The sequence below is a fragment of the Rhinopithecus roxellana genome, chromosome 4, assembly GCF_007565055.1.
Source record: "Rhinopithecus roxellana isolate Shanxi Qingling chromosome 4, ASM756505v1, whole genome shotgun sequence".
Lineage (NCBI taxonomy): Eukaryota > Metazoa > Chordata > Mammalia > Primates > Cercopithecidae > Rhinopithecus > Rhinopithecus roxellana.
In genome coordinates, this window is record NC_044552.1 from 117,679,544 (window position 1) to 117,686,567 (window position 7,024).

General features: G+C 39.6%; 1 protein-coding gene across 1 annotated transcript in view; it reads right to left on the bottom strand.

Annotated features, from left to right (window-relative positions):
• FUT9 (fucosyltransferase 9) overlaps positions 1 to 6,504 on the bottom strand; it is a 203,168-nt gene extending 196,664 nt beyond the window's left edge. The window contains exon 1 of the mRNA XM_010359218.1: positions 6,266 to 6,504. The gene's annotated coding sequence lies outside the window, so the exon portion shown is untranslated. The remainder of the gene's footprint in view (positions 1 to 6,265) is intronic.
• Between the last annotated feature and the right edge of the window lie 520 nt (positions 6,505 to 7,024).

Consider the following 7,024-nt stretch of genomic DNA (forward strand, 5'->3'; position numbering starts at 1 on the left):
CAGATGTCTTTCCCACTCCCATTTCTGTAACTCTTGCTTAACCATTCAGTGCAGACAGACAAACACTATTAAGCTGTTGTTTTAGACAAATAGGACAAGTTGGATTGACTGCCTTCATGCAGCGTTTTCAAAACAAGGAGTACAACCAGTCACTCATACTTAACTTAGTGGGTTAAATTAAACTCAGACTCTTTTGGACCTTTGAAAGTCAGCAGGAATTGACTAGTGAAATAGCTCAGTTGGCTCCCTACGGTGACACATCATTATCATTAACACCTATGTCTTGTAGCTCATCTCATGTCACAGATTTCCCCATTTTTCCCTGAGGCTCTCTAATCATATTACCCATGTAACTCAGTCACTTTCTTCACACAATGAATGTCATGAAAACATAAAGTAGTAAAGAATTCATAAAACAGTCAACAAGTTAGAGGTATATTTTTCTCTCCTATGTAAAAATCAAATACTTTATTTTTTTCCCTTGGTAAACCAATATTGAACATAAATGAACCAGATCTTTCATGGGCGTAAGCTGTTCCTATTATAGCATAATTCAGGCACCTTCAGAAGCTGTTTGAGGCCATTATTTTTTCCAATAACGTAAATATTATAAACTTTGTCTAGGTATAAAAGTAATTATCCAGTCCATGTTCTAGGTCAGATGACATGTAGTACATATTATTTAAATGCTGCCATATACTTCTCCCAAATTACTTAATGAGTATATGTTTTATCATCCCAACTATATGTCATCTTCCTTTTCTATCACTGAATAGAAACTGTTCAATAAACATTCACCAGAGTAAATAAAATATAGGTAATTACAAATACATTTTAAGGTTGTCTAACTTATTAAAGTGGTTTTAAAACTTTTGATTATGGAATAGATATAACATATACTGTTCATAACCTCCTTTCCTGCATCCTCTGCATGTACCTCTCTGTGACTATTCCTTGAAGATTTAAGTTTCTTAAAAGGTAAGCATTTCCTACTTACTGTAAAAGTATATACTTAGTTACATTTCCATTAACAGATTACCCTGTGACCTCCAAGGACTGAATCAACCACTGAATTTGTTAGTTTGGGACTACCTACGTTCGTTCTCCTAATAGGTTCCTGCATTGTCAATATATATATATATATATATATATATATATATATATATATATATATATATATATATATCTGTCAGAGTTAAAATTAATATAGAAAGCAATGGAAACTTGCTTTTTTTAAGGAACTAAATAATTTTTGTTGTCAAGCCTTAGCCACGGCATGCCTAGATCCATGTTACACAAGACAGATTTTTATTCATTTTTGATCTTTTTGAGTTTTTCCTGGACACCCATGTTTAATACCAAGGTGACATCCTTAGGTTAAAGCAGCTGGTGTCTCATCACTCCTTTCTATTTGTTCTTGCTGGTTTCTCCACTTAAACTTTAAGCTGCTTGGGGTCAGAGCTTAAATCATACTTACTCTTGTGCCTGCCATCATCACTTCAGTTCTTACCCCATAGGCCCTCAATAAAGGGAGGCTGAATTACACTCTAAAGAAACTATGTCAGGGGAGCCCTAGAGATGTAGTTTTCCTTTCAGCCAAATTTGCATCTTAATGCGCTATAAGAAGACCAACGCCTAAGATCAATGCCTCAGCTTTTGAACCAGACACCCAGCAGTACAAGATCACTGATTCCCCTAGTTTACATCAGTCCAGCCACGTTTAGATAATACAGTATTGTTCCAGAAAATGTAATTGAGATATCAAAATATGTCACCATGTTATTCTTCCTAGATGAAATCATGGTGATGAGCCACCATCACCAAGAATACATTTGAGAGCTTATTTTTTACGCAGTAATGATGATGGTTTCCCATTGACTTAGTCATTCACTTTCATTGATCCCTCTGGCTATCAGTGAAGAGAAAGCTAAAAGTGCCAGGATTTTGATCTGTGGGCCTGGAATTTTGTGAAGCAAATTTACCTTCCCTGACCACCTGAGCAATTCACAGTCTATGGAGGTAAAAATTTTAAAATAAATAAACATATGGATATGAAACTTTCTCTGTGATGACATAAATATTGAATCAGCAGGGAAATGAAACAAGTGTATTTTGTTTACAGAAACTAAAATCTGTTTTTTAGGAGTATTTTTCAGTCAATTGTCTATAAAAGTTTATATGGAAGTGTCCATGACATGCTATTAACATGAAAAGCCTTACACTGCATAAGTGAGGAATTTCTAATAAAAATTGTGCAAAAATGTTAAAAGATTTTTAAGTGGGCTAGTTGAAGTTTAATTTTTAAATATTTCCCAAGCTTTAACCTGAAGGTGGGAGTGAATGAAGAAGTCTGGTTGACTGATTACCTTTAACTATGGTGTGTTGGAAGACTAAGCACTGAGATGGTCCTTGAAGAAGAACAGACCTTTTATTTCATTTTATTTTCAGATTTATTTAACATTAATACTAACTTCTCCTTTATTAATATCTTAAAATAAAAGAAGTGGAAAAAGTTTTTTTATTTTATAGAAAGACAAATACAGCAAGGAGTCAGGAGACCAGGATTTGAACTCTGTTTCTATTAACTACTCTGCAACCTTGAGCAAGTCATTAGTAGAGTAATAGAAATGGAATGCTCTCTATATTTCTAATCAACAACTCAATGCTGTGAATCTATTAAGAATGCCAAGCATCCCATATACAGCTAAATGAGTAAAATTGTGTTTTACACAATCAGTCACAGGTAAAAAATCACACAATTTAAATGTTTCTGTCAGGAATTTTAATTGTACATTAGAGTTTATGAGAGTATCACTTTATAGCATTGTTGTAAAACTTTGGTTGAATCATCACGTTTATTCTGAAATATTCATTTTACATATTTGCTCTTTGAGAATGCGTTCTGCTGAATACTCCCTCCGGAATGCAAGATAGAAAGCAAAATTATCAACATTTATGTAATAATTTTATATTTACAAGTGTAATTTGGGGGTTATTTGAATTTGTAAAATTTGCATTTTATAATATAGACATGAATTTATAAATAAAATGCAAATACTTATAAAAATGTAATAATGCACCCACCACAATGAAAAAGAAAATATAAAAAATATATATTAAAGTATAAAAATATTGTATGTGGTTATCCTTTGACTGAACCCTTTTGCCTTCATAAGACACTAAATTGTTTAGCTCTGTATCTAATATTGTAATTTTAGGTATGTGTGAGGTGTGAGTATGTGTGCTTTTTTTTCAAGGTATTTTTATACACTTGTCTATAATTTTATTTAGTTCAATTCATCAATTAGATTACACAAAATAGTTTGCCTTTGATGCTCAGATTTTACTAAATAAAAGTAATAAAAGACTTTATTTTTAAAAACTTGTATTTTTATTGCTATAATTAAGGAGTCATATCCTAAAATTCAAGCGGGAAAACAGTTGTTATCCCAAATACCAAAATAATGGAACTTGTATTTAGTTACTTTAATTTGATTAAATAATTTAAGCCAGTCTCCAAGGAGTTGAAGTCTTTCCCTCTGTGTCTCCCTTCCTGCAGCTTTCTCTTCCTCAACCATTCTTTCTCTTCATCACACACAAGGCAAAACATGGTTTCACAAGGAACATTCAACTAACAACAACTTGTTGATAGAATAATCTATATAATTTCCATAATTTTAAATTTCTCTTTATAATGTTTAATTTATATTTAACATTGCAAACACTTAATTTAAACCATCATCCTCTAGGTGGCATATGATTATGAGCATTATAAGATGCAGCTCAATGGTACTTAAAGATATGCCATTCCAATATTGGTGTGCCTTACCTCCCCATATGTAATATTTAACTGTTTAGTCTGTCTTACTAATGACAATGACCTTAAATCCTGGCAGATCTTCTTGACTTTCAGCTCACCAGTAATTCTTTATAGAAATTCTTGCCATAATTTTTGGCTGACTAGTTATTTGCATTCTCACAGATAATTCTGAGACGTTGTTAGTATTTTCATGTTAATTGGAATTATGTTACAATACATTGACTTTAATTTATCATTAACATAATTATGGGCAACAACTGATCAAAATATTACTCCTTGCTTTCAATTTAGGATGTATCAATCCCAATACAGATTAATTACTGTTGGACATACTGTGCATAGTAGTCACCCTACTGTTACCCAAATGTTAAACATATGTACGGAAATAATCAAATAATCTTTTGATTCAGCTCCTGACATACCTACTATCTTCATGTCATGGCCACATGTGGATATTTGCAGCAACTGCAAATTTAAATACAGCTTTGAATGTTCTTAGTCAAGCCCTAAATATAACCGACTAAAATTTTCAAATTTAGAAAACCAACAGTAAAGTCATTATTCACAGCCCCTCTTGGCTTTTAGTGCAGCTATCCACATTTACTTAAACCACCCCTTGTCAGTGGACTTGCTCAGTGCATTTTTGCCTATGTCTACACAACAGAGAAATAAAAGCTCAGATGCAGTTTGAATGAAAACAAACCAACAAAAATTCCTGACATTGGAGAAGTTATTAAGGCAATATTCACTAACAAATTCCCTAGATGATGGTTCAACTTTCCCTTCCTATTTCTTGTATAGCCTGAGACTTGCTCCTTTAAGGTGATGAAGCATACATCTTTCTCCACCAACTGCAAGAGCAAGAATGGCACTTTAATTCGTATTCCCATCAAATTATAGTGATAATAATATCAGGAAATTTATATTGACACAATGGGCCACCTTTTAAAGTTCCTAACCTTTATTTCTGGATATACTTGTCCATATTGCTTAGAACACAAGCCCTATGACCAAGGGTTCCATGGAGTAAAATGCCACTTTGAAATGAATGCCTTTTTATCATTTCTCTAAAATATTAAACCATAAATTGTGTGGGGTAGTTTTGTTTTTAAGATTTCAGTACATGAGAAATTGAGAGCACAGATTTTATTATTTAACTGACCCCTCCCGATGTTCACTTATTCCTCCATGCCCCTTGCTCATATTCATTCATTGAACACGACTCTATTTTCTCGCACTCCAACTAGAAATAATAAAACGGTAAACATGGTTTCAGAAGAAATGACTACCGCCCTAAGAAAACTTCTGCAGGAATACCGTCTGGTGCTAAGATGCTACACAACTCCAGAAGCACCCAAATAGTGCAGGAGCTTCTTGGTACAACGTTTTCTAATCCTCCTATATCCCTGTTTTAGCCACTACACCTAAAGAAAAATAAGAGCTTTGGCTGATTGCAATTTCAAAGAAGATTTTAAAGGGTAAGTTTGGTGCTACTCTCATCTCCTTCAAGAAAAAGCTTCTTATCCTCAAGCGTTGCTGAGCTTTTAATAGTGTTGTTGCTGAAAGAGATTCCCCGCCCAGGCAGGTGCTCCGTTCTTAACCTGGAAGTAAGACCAATTCCGCAGGAACAGGTAAAATAGGTGTGTTTCCTGCACTCAGCTAAGACGCCTCTCAATGAACAGAACAAACCTAAGCAATGCAAATTGTTCTGCGCTTTAAAACAACAATGACAAAAAGTTTGGTTCCAAAGGGTTCGTTTTCTGTCTTTATTTTTTCATGCTTGATCATACCCTTAACAGCCCAGGTACTGAGTAACACACAAAGTAACTGTACAGAAGCCAGGATCACAGCGTGTCTGTGTCAATTTCCTGAGGTGACTGTCAGAAAATCTGGAGAGGCACCATTGTGTCGAGGGAATGAGGTCAGAATTCACCGAGGACCATTCAGCCTGGGAAGGAATAGGACGGGGCAGTGGGGCTCGCGAGCCAGGCTTTGGGAAAGGCGAGAAGGTGGGTCAGGGAGGACTTTGTGGAGAAGGCTTTGTCAGCGCGAGATCCGGTGAAGGGTGGCAGACGGGGGCGTCTGCGCACTGGCATAAGGTAGGAACGCAGGGACGGTTAAGAGTAGAGATGACCCTGTTTGGGGTGACCAGAGGGTAGGGGCCATCTACTGCTGCTGCTGCTGTGGCAGCCTGGGGGCTGGAAGGTGAGGCGGGACTGCGAGCTGCAGGCAGCTGTCCCCGAGAGGGAGAGGGGTTCAGGTTGCCAGCAGGTGGAGTTGAAATCAAACATCCCTTTGGGGACCACAGAGCAGCACCCTCCCTGGACCCTCTGCCTGGAGGACGGGGAAACACAGCAGCTGGTTTGGGGTGCCTCCCAAATCAAAAGATGTTCTCTCCGCGCCAAGCTTTGAAGCCCGACCCCCTGCACTCTCCCGCCTACTCACCGGTCCTAGGGGTAAAGCGCCATCCGGGGCGCTCGCGAGGGCTGCGCGGCGCAGGAGGCAGGCAGGGCCAGGCGGCGGTGGCGGCGCTGTCCTAAGAGCGCGACGGGAGCTGGGGGACACCGAGGCGGCGACAGCGACGGGGGCGCGGGGAGCTGCAGGGGAGAGCAGTGAATCTGGAGCTGCTGCGCCGCGCGCGCTCTCTGCCCATCTCCGGCTTCGCTGAAGCTGCTACAGCTACTGCCGCTGGAGGGGAGGGGGGCGAGGGGGAGGGGAGGAGGCACGCGGTAGGGAGGGACGGAAGAGCAGGAAGGGTGGGGGGTGAGCAAGGGGAGAGGGGGAGATGGTCGCCCAGAGTTGAGGGGGTGAGGAGGGAGGCGCGCTGGAGCACAGCAAAGGTTCCCACCAGATGAGCTCGGGAGGGGAAATGGAAGATGAGGCCATGGGTCTCTCCCTCGTCCTCCTTCTACCCTACCCTCCTTCCCCCTTCGCGCCCTTTCCTTGGGCTCTTCCTCTCGTGGCTCAGGCTGGGGGTTACCCAAGCTTGGCAGCAGCCGCGGCTTCAGCGCGCTGGTGCTAGTGCTGAGTCGGGGAGGCAGCCGCTACAGCTCGCCGCGCCACCGGCCTGTGGCACCTGTGCGCGCACACCGCCGCCCGCTCCATTGCGGCGGCTCTTGGACCAGGATCCTGTAGCCTGTCGCCCTCCTTCTCTCCGCTTTCTGGACAGATTATGATCCTACATGTGCATCCATGACATCTGTA